This window comes from Hirundo rustica, chromosome 1, assembly GCF_015227805.2.
Source record: "Hirundo rustica isolate bHirRus1 chromosome 1, bHirRus1.pri.v3, whole genome shotgun sequence".
NCBI classification, from domain to species: domain Eukaryota; kingdom Metazoa; phylum Chordata; class Aves; order Passeriformes; family Hirundinidae; genus Hirundo; species Hirundo rustica.
Window position 1 is genome coordinate 91,643,870 of NC_053450.1, and position 13,459 is coordinate 91,657,328.

Here is a 13,459-nt window from a genome sequence, read left to right on the forward strand (position 1 = left end):
GCAGCAAAATACATCATATCATCACATTTTTCCCAACAGCAGCCAAACTCTCCCTCTCACCTGTGCACCCTCTCTGGCTCCAGCCCTCAGCCACTTCAGCATATTTATCCATCAGAAACCTGCTGCTCCCACACAGACCTTCAACAGAGCCAAAACCACCAAACTGCTCTTGGGGTCGTGATAGTTCATTTACTGATGAACTCAGAGCAGCACTCTGCAGGCATCTTGTACTCATTAAAATAATATTCTTCTTTTCTGTGTTTCATTCCAGACTTAAGAAAAGGTTTGAACATAACCTTATCTTGGAATAAGTCCCAAATAAATTTCCATTTCCCAAAAGGCAGGTTTTCTCCAAGGCAAGTAGTGGAAATTTGCAACAGTTTATTAAAAAGAGGCAGCTTTACCTCTGGCCAATATCATGTATTATCTGGATGTCATCAGAGGTCCTGGAAAGTAGCTTATTCCTAAAACCCTGGAGGCTCTACAGTACATATGATGCTTACCAAATATTCCAAAACACAGTAACTTATTTAACTTTCACTCAGTAACATGAGCTTTCAGAATTAAAATAAAAAATGAACCCCAAACTTAACATATTTAATCTTCTCATCATAACACACTCAGAAAGCCCCAGAGCTAAAAAGCAAACAAATAGATATGCACACACAGTCCTTCTCTTACCTTTGCAAAACACTGCAGAGATGATGCTTGACCAGGTACAATTGTGCCTCGTGTTTGCATTTCCACCTTCAATTATTATGGGTATCCTTCCCTAGGAGCTTTTTTTTTTTTTTTTTTTTTTTGGACTGTCAGCATCCCCCAAGACTACTTACACCCACAGGAAAAAAACACTGAGCACAAGTTAGCTAGCAACTACTAGCAAATATGGGGCAAACAAAGTCTGTTTTTCCCCCAACCAAGCACTGGCAGAGGAGAAGATCAAAGTTTCTCTGCATGTTCTCCACATGTAACACACAGCACTACCACACCACAGCAATGCTGCTGCTGACGTAATAACAAAAATGCCCCAGCTGCTGAGGGTCTACATCACTAACAAGCAGAAACTAACCCTCTCCAATCGTGAGGCCAATTTAGTGGGCTTATGAAATACAACCAAGACATTTCTGCAGAGATGATATAGGATGAATAAAACAATTAATCATTCTGTTGAAGACTCTAACAAAGAACTTCAACAAAACTAAAAAATAATCTAAAATTCATACTACAGATTTCCATGCAAATTTTATAAAACTATGGTTTTTTTCCAAATAAGCAAGAAAAGCTTATTTCATAATAAGCTAGGGAGCTAAAGGCATCATCCCAGCTCAAGTACACTGTCATGCTGGGTTTGAAGGGGCAAGTCCTTCTCACAGCACTTTGGAGTAAGGTCAGGATAAACGTGGAGCTCAGTGCCTCCAGCTCCACACTGAGGACACACAGGGTTGTGGGAATTAAAGAGAGTGTTTGCAGATATTTGCATGGCATAAGGTGCAGCCAGGACCGCCAAGATGATGACTGGCCTACAGTACTTATATTAAATACAACTGAAGATAGATACTTTGAGGCACTGTGCATACCACGTAGTTTACTGATACCTGGCATTTTTCCACTTGAACTACTCAGCACTACGAAAACAATTCATACTATGGAAATTATTCAGCATTTATGAAATGTTGTAGAAAGCAAAAGGAAAATCCAGTTAGTCATCTGCCAATCCTCCTGTTGTGAAAACATCACATACTTGCAGACTATGGGGCTGCTTAAAAAAAAAAAAAAATCATACTATAAATTTCTTCACTTTCTGAATGAAGGCAGTTTCAGTAAACTCCATCTTGGGGAGGATAAAATGCCTCAGGATAAAGGAAACTAACTCAGGAAGAAACAGCAGTATATTTCTATACAAGGATTTGCTATCCAGATATGATAATTTCTTGAGACCTCAAACAAAACACCACAGCATGCTAATCTTCTCTTTCACAGCAGGTAACCTCAGACATCCTATAACTGTACAGCGTGTTCATTCTTGCCTTGTTTCAAGGCTCTGACGAGTGCAGAAACCAGCCCCAGCCCTTCCTCCTGCTTATGAACCCTGTGCCCTAACATCAACTTTATTTCATGTTCCAGATTTCAGAAGTTACTCCATTTCTTCCAGGAATATGCTTAATCTCCCTGAAGTCTTATTCACTTTCTAAATAAAAGAATACCATTTTTTAAAAAGTGTTGTTTCAAGAGGGATTTTAAATTTCACTGGAGTCGGGAAATTAACAAGTTAATTTAACACAACTCAGTTCTGCCTGGCAGCCACCACAGTGAAGTCACCCCTTCCACCACCAGCTTGAATGACATTGTGCAGCTCAGGCTCACGCCGCAGCCCATCCCTCACCCTGCCAAAGCCACAGCTGCCCCAGGAGCAAGCCAGTTCAGAACTGCTGGACTTTCCTCACCCTTCTGCAAATCAAGGTTGGGTTCTTACAGCTGCAGTAGTCAGCACTTATATCATTTCCCCTCTCCTTTACACAGATGACCTTTTGCCTTCCAATACAAGAGGAAGAAGATGGAGACAGCGACCACACAGTCACAGTGTTACGGAAGCAGAGGAGATTGGAACGACGCTTATCCTTCCAGAGCAGGATCCTCAGTATTTCATAACACTAAGCAAGAGCTTGGTTAAACCTTTCTCTACAGTTGAGTCAGAAACTCCAGATCTCAGTAAAGGAAATTGAAAAAACACTCCTTTTTAAGGGAGAGATAGAAGGACTTTCTCAGAACAACAGTATCCTGGCCCTCACTGCTCAAATATAAAGGCAATGCTTGCTGTAAAACACAAGCCCAAATGCTGCTTTGGACAGGGGCAAAGAAGCCAGAGTTTATGTTTATAGGCTCTAATCTAATTTCATGCCTTTCTCTCACTCTCACTGCCCTGTCTTAAAAATTCATGTTTTATTAGATTCATGAAACAGCTTCAGCTCATAATGAGACAAGTCAGCTGATACAGTCGATGGGGTGTTTTGTACCAAACATTAACACTAATTACATAAACTTTCCACTGCACTTTGTTTGCTGAACCCACACACTTAAACTGCTTGCCGTGTTACTGCAAACAGTTCATTAGCAATAAGTTTACAGGCCTGGGCAGCATTAACCTTTCCTCAAAATTGTCCCAAGTGGAGAATGTGGGCCTTGTGCTGTTAATTACAGGAGGCACTGCCAGACTCCCAGGTGCTGACATCATGCTGGGGTAGCACCTCCACCAGAATCTGGGAGAACCCTGCATCCCCAACACCATCCCTCCGAGCCCCAGCAGGGACATGGACGGGCAGGCTCCTCCATCCCATATATGGTTCATAAATTTTGAAATAGGGAGGCATCAAAACAGGCTATCTGTATTTTAAAGGCTGTCATAACCTGCCTGCCTGCACACAGTTAAAGAGAACATCATGCTGGGTCTCCTGACTGGGAGAGTTTATGGTTCTATGCAAGAGAAATGCAGCCAGCATCTCTTCAAAATGGGTTGCTCAAATGCAGGATTCCTGGATCAGTCACAAATTAACCAGTGATGTAAAATGTGCACAGTCCTGGTTTTCAATAAGCTACACACATCAGTTCTGTAGTTTGGGAATAAACTTATGCCATAGGCAGTGAGTATGTAAAAATAATTTTAAAAGTGACAGCAGGTCTGTATTTTGTCTTCAAATTGCATTGCATGTATAAAAGAAGTGGTAGGTGAGACGTAAGTATGTGATAAACCCCAGTCACCTACTGTCCCACAACCCACCAAAAAGAGCTTCTTTAGACAACCAAAAGAGAGACCCAAATATGAAACAATACGCATTCCTGACCAGAGCTGTGTTCATAGAGAAGATAGAAGAAATGCATTAACAACAACAACAACACAAACAAGACAAAAAAATCCAAACTCATAAATTGCATTTCAGAACTTGATTTCACTGATATGCTCTGTGGCTTTAACTAATGTGAAGGATACTCAAAAATTATTCATAAATACTGAAGCAGAATTCTTCTAAAGCTCTCCATACAATTATAGTGAGTCTAGAAGAATTGAGAAATCTGCAAATTTAAACCCACCACAAAGACACTGATTTTGAGCAGTTTTTCTCACATATACACCAGTCCAAACAGGAATAAGCACGTGGGGAACAGAAGGGAAGCCCAAGGCAGAACAGAGCTGGGTCAGGCACACTTTGTTAGCAACGGGCAGAAGGGGAATTCACTTTGCTGATAATAAAAGAGAAGTATTTTAATCTCTTTCACAACCATAATCACGGATACAACTGAAAACCATGACGGACCAATTGACGGTTTGTTATAGGGAACAATGCTTTTTGTTCTCTAAAGCCTGCTTTCTCAGATCTTCCAAGTAAAGGCAGACACATCACATATTTGAAAGGCAAGGAGCTGTTTAAAATTAATTTCACTTCCAGTTACTGCAGCAAGGGAAGAAAACCCATCTTCTCCTCTTCAGCCATTTCCTTCAAGTGCTGGCTCGCAGAAGTATGTTTGTCCCTGAGACACCTGGGCTCCACTGTCCAGAGACTTGGCCTTGCCCAGGTCAAGAGTAGTTTTGTTATCAGTATGGTTTAACTTCAGGAACTACTTCAGGGAGACAGATACACCACGCACTAAGCACACGTTTCAAGAAACCTATTTTGCTGTTTGCAAACAGCTATTTTGTATTTCAAGATCAAAACACAAGCAAACAAATAATCCAGGCAATCTAACGGGAAAAATATTTTTTATGGGAGGAAAAGACTTCGCTAATCAACGATTAGAGAATGCCAAACTGTCTAACACTCAATTCTAGTATGATACAATAACATCCTAAGTTAAAACAAATACACGTGCACTTTTTTCACTGATTTTAAGTAGTTCAGTGCATCTGTTCTGCAAAGGTTTACCCAATACCTTCCCAACGACATTCATTCTTCCGGCAGGGCTGTCAAAAGCCTCTATTTCCTCAAGGGACGTTATCCATAATCAAAAATGTGGGTGAGAGATGCGTGTTTGTTTAGCAAATGCCAGCCTCACTGGGCATCAATGCACAAACACTCGGAGGTCAAACAATTCCCACAGTCCTGTCCCACAACAATGGGCCATCTCTCCAGCCCCATTGAGTCCCGGGAGCAATCTTGAGCACTACTGATTTCTCACTAAGAAGGCAGCACAACAGCCTGTAGCAGCGCTATGGCCATGCTAACCAAAGCTGCACCTCTGCAGAATAAATCAGTAGAGCACAAGTGCTCTCAGTCACGCTTCCAGCACACCACAGATCACCCATTTCAACTTCTGGTGCAAAGCGATCAATATGAACCTCCTAAAAAATTTCTTCTGAAATGCATCGGTGCCTTTGAGTTTCCCTATTTAGTGCTCGCATTCCTTTACAAAAGATTTGTTCATGGTTTTCTTGACAAATAACAACATAATCATAAACTGCAGTATTATAACAGGGTTTATGGACTGAGACCTTCCAGGGTATTTATTGTGCTGCTGCATGGGAGAGGTAGCTTCCTTTTTTTACGTGCCCTTCCAGGAATGAAGTCAAAGGCAGACCCCAATGCTAAGGACAGCCCATCCACTGGAGAGCAGCAGGAATGATGCAAAGGCACTGCCAAAAAGGTGTTAGTTCATTCTGCCAGGTTAGGGTGCCACGAACCATCCCCACTGATTCCAACAAGCCGTGGTTGCTGCCTTGCTCATACTTAAAAGGAATTTGCTAGCTTGTGACATAACAATAAATCCTTTTCAGAGCATTTCAAAGCACCCTGTTGTGCCTGACAACGCCCATAAGTTTGTAGGGCTCAAAACCTACAAGGTACATTCCAGGCTCAGGACAGTGGAAAAGTATCCCTTCAAGAAATTCAAGACAAAGATAGAGGCATGAAACAAGAGAAAAAAAACCAAAACAGAACAAAACAGACAGGAATTATTGCAGGAATGCCTATTGACTAATTTTAATTATTTTTAATGACTTAACATCTTTTTAAAATATAAATGTTCTACGCACACTTCCCTAGTAGCCCTCATAAACCCAAATCCACCCCTTTTTGCTTGCCTTTTTAATTCCTCTAAGTCTCTGAGAAGCTTTAAAATATTGCATATAGAGATAAGAAACCTGTATATTTGGTTTCCATTTATTTTTTCCCTTCAAGTAACAGTTTTGTGAAGTGTATTTCCAAAAACTTGAGAAACTAGGAGCATGACTAGCAGCCTCTTGACCTGAAGCACCCTTCATTCCAGACAGAGTTGAAAAACCCCAGACTGAAAGGTTTACTTACTGGGTATTTAGCTCAATTTAGATCATGTGGTAGCAGGAGTTTTCACAGAAGCTTTTGTACAGTGCTCTCTATGGCTCACTCTTTCCAAAATCATCCCATCAAAGTGAAGAAGTCAAGAATCTGAATGATGTGGCTCTACCGAAAGTGGCATTTATGTCAAAGTACAAATTAAAACCTCTATTAAAACCTCTAAGGATCACAGAGGCCTGATATATTTTAGCATAGAAAAAGAGACAGTAATGGTTAGTTGGCTACCTTCTGTTTCTCTGTCATCCCCATTATTAAACCATGGAACAAGCTCTTCTACAGAGGAGGGCCTAATGATCACTAAATATACCTTTAGTCTTTAATTTAAGCAAAAACTCTGATTAAGTGCACAGAATTAGCTGAAAATAGCAATACAGCTGGCCACCTTTGGCAGATTCACAACCAATATGCTTCTTCTATTTGTAGCAACTTCCTTTTGACTGCACCACCTTCATTTAGCTGCCAAGTTGGAAAGAAGAGCAAATGTTGTTCTTCTTTTTAGAGACGGTGGAATTAAGTCTTTGTATTTTAAGATAAACAGGCCTCAGTTCAAAAAGCATATAGAGTTTTAGTCATTTAAATCTACCCATTATTTGCTTAAGAAACTCTCCAGACTGAATTTACAGGCTGTGACCAAGCAAAATTTTTCCTAATGCAGGCTTCCACCCAGACTTAGTCCACATTTCAAAGTATAGGAAGAAAAATGTAAATGAACAATGTAAATTTTTTTTTCCAAATCCAGTCATTACAATAATGCATATTTTCCTTTTAAACATTTTTGTCTTTAAATGGAAGTAAGGTTCCAAAACCATTACAACATGGCTTTTTTTTACCCAAACCTCATTTTACAAATGCAGCATGCATGAACTACCATGCCCTGAGATCTTCAGGTACAAGCCCGGCAAGGATGGAACCGTGTCCTGTCAGTAAGGAGCAGGTACTCAGCAGTGCTAGGTACCAATAGGAAAAGTTTTGTTAAGGTACAATGCTGCAGCAGCCCTCTCATTAGAGGGCAGAAATGAGCTGAGACACAGACTTCTTGCTTATCACAGCATGAAAAGGGTCCCGGTTTATTCCTCTTTACAGCTCAGCCATCCTGACTCCAACTATTCACTGACTCTGGCTGCAAAAAGCTCCTACTGTAGGTTTCCCTCGGACGGCTGGTTATTTCCTGCTAAACTATGACTGCATGTATCAGTTTGCAGACTCTGACTGCAGGCTTTCACCTAGCTAGACTACGGCTGCAGATTCCAACAACAGGCCCTAACTGCAGACCCAGACTGACCTCACAGCAGTAATTCTCTCTCCCCAGAAGCAGCCTTCTTCATCATCCTCCTCACCAGCTAACCCACTCCCTTTTATCACACTGATCTTTATTGGATATAGCTGTGACTCATCAGGGGTGAGGCTGTATCGGGTAATTAACACAGCTGTTGCTTATCAGGGACGAGGTCACCTCTAGTCCCTTCTACAGTACAGGTCTCACAGAAAGAAACGCCCCAAATAATGCTCAATTTTATTCACAGAAAGTCAAACAAAACAGCTAAACGCACACAGCAAATGTCACTATAACTTTTCTCACAACTCCAGTTGACTAGTTCTGGCAAATTTTTGTGCTATTTTGTCTCTGCTCTCCCTTTCAACACTTACAGAAATAAAGTCACATAACATACTCAGCAAAAATTAATGAGCTGTCTTTACTCCATCCAGATCATGATGCACATGGTTGAAAGCAAAACCACTTCCAAAGGAATCTGCAATCAATTTTAAGACATTCAACAGGTCTGTCAAGTGAAGCATGTAAGAAATTGCTTCATCTCCATTCGTAAATATAAGGTGGCTCAGAACAACGTAATAATACTCTATGAAATAAATACTCTATGAAATATAAGAAACACCACAGCTGACAGCCCAGCCCAGTTAGGTGTGGTCCGTCACCCAAGAAGCCTTGTGGTCACTGAGAAAAGAGGTGAAATTAACTGTGATTCAGATATCGCTGCCACTGCATCTACTTTGGAAAGCCAAGGCAGACAACCCTGTTATAGCCTAGCAGAGCAAGGAAGTGGGTTAGAGGGGCAGCTCCAGTGCTGGAGTGGTACACAAGTAATTTCTGCCAGTCACTCGGGAAATTAAAGATGCTGTCACACTTTACTGCAAGCCTCGGAAAGGACAAACAGATCAAAATGCACTTCCAAATTCACAGAAAACAAAATCGTCCTGCCTTTACATGCCATGAAACCAAGTAAACAATTTTTGCCAACCCGTGACACTTGTCATGCCTCATTGCACAGCACATGGTGGAATTCTTTCTAAAGCCTCTCTTTCTACCCACTGCAGAGCCAGGCACCAGTAGCTGTTTGGAAACATCCGCAGTTGTTATTTTTCTGAGACAGAGGCTTATACCTTAGACACAGTCAAGACCAACCTTAACTCCATCTGGCTGTTGTAAGCAACATGAATTTTGGCATCCATACCACAGGAAATCACACATAATAGAACATATGTTCTCAAATCCTCTATTTAATCATATATTAATTGATAACATACTAGCACCTACATATATGTCACTTCTGACAGGTCATAGAAACAGCACAGCCAAATCGCATTCTGCCTCAACGACCCACATTTTGTCTAAAAAACAGGTTAGTCTTTGGCCCCAGCACACCCCTCAGCCACAAGATGCACAACTTCAAATTTATAAAATTCTAAAGTGATATTTCCTGCTGTATTTGACTTGTGCAAAGTTATGGCTATGAAAAAACAATATTTCCATCACCACCAGAAGATCAAAATCACCAGGTAGTGAAAGTAAAGTTTTCAAAGTAAAATTTCTATTGCAGTCATAGGAGAGGGTAGGGGGAGAAAGAAAGAAATAGAGGAAAAAAAAAAAAAAAAAAAAAGCTGTTTGCAGTTGAAGTATTACTGAATTGTTTTAATATGCAAAATAGAAATAAAAAGTATAAAAGACACAAGAACAACTTTCTCCTCTTCTGTCAGGAGAAAGCGAATCTGAGAAAGTAAATAAAAGGAAAGAAAATACGCTTTTTTTTTTTTTTTTTCCTTTTTTTAAGCAACTCATTTAGTGTCTTCCTTACATAACAGCAATAATTTTCTGGCCATAATCATGTACAGCTTCACTCCAAATATGATCCAACATTCCCTGAAACCGCTTCTGGTGCAGGAATGCACTGATTATAAAGTTGCATGTGACTTGTACCACATAATACAGAGACATCTCTTCCATGCTACACAGCTCCTCTGACACACTGTCTAACAGGAGAATTGCTGCAGACCAAAAATCAGATTCTGAGTTTTGGTCCTCGGGTCATTACACTTGGGGGTTTTTTGCAGCAGTAAGAAGCAAAGGGAAGGAAATTAGAAAACCAGACTTTAGGCTAAAAAGCTGGACAAGAAGACAGAATTTAACATTATCACACAGCTGAAGAAAGCCTTTCACTCAAGTCTTTGATACCTACCTACCCATCTATCTATGAAGGAAGAAATGCAGCTGAACAACAAGGCTATGCAAACATTTCCAGGTTCTAAAAAGATGGAGCCAGTCAAGCTTCCCCCTTGTGGTTTGCATGTCGTCATCAGCATTGCTCCGTGTTTGTATAGCCTTATAGCTCAAATATGTTTTATATGTCTTTGGAGGATGAGTGCACATATTTATGAGTTACAGAGACTGCTTCTTCGTGAGCAGCGCACAGACATGTGCAAAACAGAGGTTCCCAAGACTGTAATCCTGCCTCCAACAAGAACACTGAAAAGAGAAAGAGAAAGGCAGGAAACCGAACCAACATACAATGGTACTGACACATTTTATTAGGAAGGAACATATATAAATTAAACAATACCACAACAGCACAGCCCCAACAAATCCTCTCTGCTACAACTAAATCTTAAGCAGCAACATTCTGTGATGCTAAGGTAAATAATCTAATTTTCTATACTTACTTAATAGCCTTCAACTTAAATATCCCGTAATATAAGTGGTATTTTTTAATGAACATGTGTCTCTCAGTTGCCCCCTTCTATTCTTATTCTTCCCCTCCCTCCCCTCCAAAATTATGTTGCAGTGTTGGGTATATAAACTGGTATAGGTAACTAAAACCAAAGAATCCAATGAGAAGAAACGTACTCAGCAGAGATCCATTAAAATTCAACTGCCAGTTTCTATCAGATTAAGATCTCACCTCCCAATTAACTGAAGTTTGAATGGAATTAAGACAGAAAGGTGCACCAAAACTACAATGGAGCAGGAGTACAACACCTGTTGTTCTTGCAGCTTTCCTATGCTTACACATTAGAAAATCATAGCCATCATTTTCACACATGGATGCACGATCAAAGGCATCTTTGGAATTTCTGTTGGCATTTTATTTCTAGCCAGGACCAGGTCAAGCCCAATGCAACATCTGTGAGTCTACCCTTAGACGGCCTACTACAATTTTTGTTTGCTTCTAATCAGATGCTTGGGTTTGTAACTGGTTGATTTCCAAGGTATCTTTTGGTTGCTAAGGACAAATAGATAGAGGCAACCAGAGCATTTGCTAGGACAATCACAATATTTAACCCAAAACCAAACAATCTCACATTTACCTTCATATCTAATAGCCTCTTGAGGATATCTTCTCCATTCAACTCCACCTTCCCCTACTTAATGCCTATGACATAGGAAAATCGTCACTATGCATTTTTTAAGACTAGCCCAGACTTCCTTGGCTATCAGTTTAAAGGAACTGAAAAGCAGCAGGAAACCTCCAGCACAGTGAGGGTATAGCCACCACCACAGCCACAAACAGTGCAGTGCAAATATCTTTCCACAGACTGCAGTCAGCCCTTTGCTTTAATTACAGACATTTCTCTTCCTCCAATCCAAAAAGAGACCAAATAGCTAAGATTTTAAGTCACGTCTATATGCGTTTCAAATTTAGAATTCTAAAAATGGTCTTTCTTTTCCCCCATGTATTTCAGAAGCTGCCTATAAACAACTCCTCTATTCATATAGGCCTAAAAGCAGAAGAGTCCTAGCTGTAAGTCCAGATGTAAGCTGAACTTATGCCCATGAACTCAGAAAGAAAGCCAGAGTCAGATACCAAAGAATCAGACAACCACGCCAATCTGCATTCTTCACACCATATATTTTTAAATTAAAATTATTTTACCATGCTACTATTAAGTTTCACATTTAAAACCAAAATCACACCCCCTCAGATGCCACTTACTCCCTTCAGTGTCATGCACAGTATAAACCCGTGTTGCTGCTGCTGAGCCCTGACCTGACCCACTCAGCTCTGCTAAGACCAGGGAAGAAACGGAAAGGACAGGGAAATGGCAGACCTGAAGCACCCTAGAAGCAGCAGAGCCAGCGCTACTTAGAAACTAATTTTTCAGCTTGGCCCCACTCTCATTTAACTCCAATGGATTGACAAAAAAGCTACATTAACCACAGTTGCTTCTGAGCCAACTTTTATTCTGGCAGGCTATCATCAGAGCTATTGAAGTTTTCTCTCTCTTTTTATCCTACTGAAGTGTTATAATAGGAGCAATAATACATTTACATTCACTTTATTCTTCCTTAGCATACAGTTCAAAATTCTATAAATGACACTGATGTAGGTAGCAGAGGCATTTGGGCTGTACTGCTTACATCCTCCAGGCACTCAACCTCTCCACTGCAGGCTACAGCAAGGACTAATCCTGCCACTTCATACCAGCTACTGGAGCCTCTGATTAAACAAAGCTGCCTACAGAATGGGTTCTCCACCAAATATTGAAATCACCCTGGTCCACGTAGATTGCTTCAGGATCAGCGAGATCCACTCCCATACACTCTATTAGTAACGGAAATAGGGAAAAGGAAAGGCTGATCAGAGAAGATGCATCCTTTCCAGCTAAACCCAGATTTATTCAGCTCAACCTACAGATGCTAAGTAATCATCTTCTCAACTCATGGCAATTACAGAAGTTGCTGATGACTGGTGCTAATCAAGCATTTGACTGGCAAGCCAGTCAACAGGAGCATCCACCACATGTAAGCCATCAGCTTACATATAAAGGAATCTCAGATTAAAACCAACATGGTCACTGAGATGCAAGTCTGTTTACTACAATAAACATGCTATTTTCTTGTGTTCCTAAAGATGCTGCCTGTATCACTTCCAAACATTTACTTTTTGTAGTCAAAATGAAGACAGATGTTTAAAGAGCTGACAATCTCTTCCCCTTACTGTTGGAGAGACTCATAACAGAACCAGCCCCCACCTTTCTGCACAGAACTGCATGAATAGTTTTGTAAAAGGCTGCAACTTGCTGCCTGACTAACCGTCACTCAAAATACAATATGGCTATCAAGTGTTTCACACCCCTCTGCAGGCACTAGTGCTCACATCAGGGACAAATCTTGCCAAGTCTTCCTGCAAAATGTCACAGACACAAATCTTCCTCAGTGCCAAAACGCTTTGTGAAGGACTCACACTCTTTTCTTTCCCCATTACTGCAATATTCTTTTACTCCACAGTGATGAATTCCATCAGAATATTTCACAGAAATCATTTTTATAACTACTGTGTTGGCTCGGTCACTTCTATCTCTGCATTTCTCAACTAATTCCCTTTTCTCTGCTGTTTCACACTTTAAAGCCCTCTACAATCTATCTCCATCTTCCCTGTCATCTTTGCATGAACAGTCCAGATGTTGAATCACACCTCTGATTAATCTACTGCCTATTTTTCAAGCCATAAAACAAGCAAATGGGCCCAATTAGCTTTATTCCTTTTTTAAGCTACATCAACTCTACTCCTGAATTTTAATCTCTACTAGAAGGAGAATAGGATTAAGGCAGTACATCTTCTTAGGTATGTTTATATTCGGAAGCTTTGGCAGCAATGCGGAGTCCATGTTTGACAGCTCTCCATGGCTCCTTCTATCAAACAGTAAAGTGATTTTTCTGCAGCTCTGCAAACTGCAAATACAACTGGTTTTCCTGCAACAACTCTAAGGTTCACGCTTATTCAACGCTTAAATGAGTACTAGTCAAAAAAGAACACTATTCCTTTCTGTCTCATCATTTTAACAAATGGAAATGCATCCAAAACTAGGAATTATACCTGAGCTTTCTAATGTTGCACATTTTC

At 40.5% G+C, this 13,459-nt stretch overlaps 1 protein-coding gene across 4 annotated transcripts in view; it reads right to left on the minus strand.

The window, feature by feature from the left end:
* Positions 1-13,459, minus strand: part of JARID2 (jumonji and AT-rich interaction domain containing 2) — a 210,759-nt gene that overhangs the window by 173,932 nt on the left and 23,368 nt on the right. Inside the window, exon 1 of one of the 4 annotated variants that reach the window (XM_040079561.2) lies at positions 7,606-7,644. The exons of the other annotated variants lie outside the window; for them this stretch is intronic. The gene's annotated coding sequence lies outside the window, so the exon portion shown is untranslated. Of the gene's footprint in view, positions 1-7,605; positions 7,645-13,459 lie in introns of those variants that run through there. 4 annotated transcript variants of the gene reach the window in all.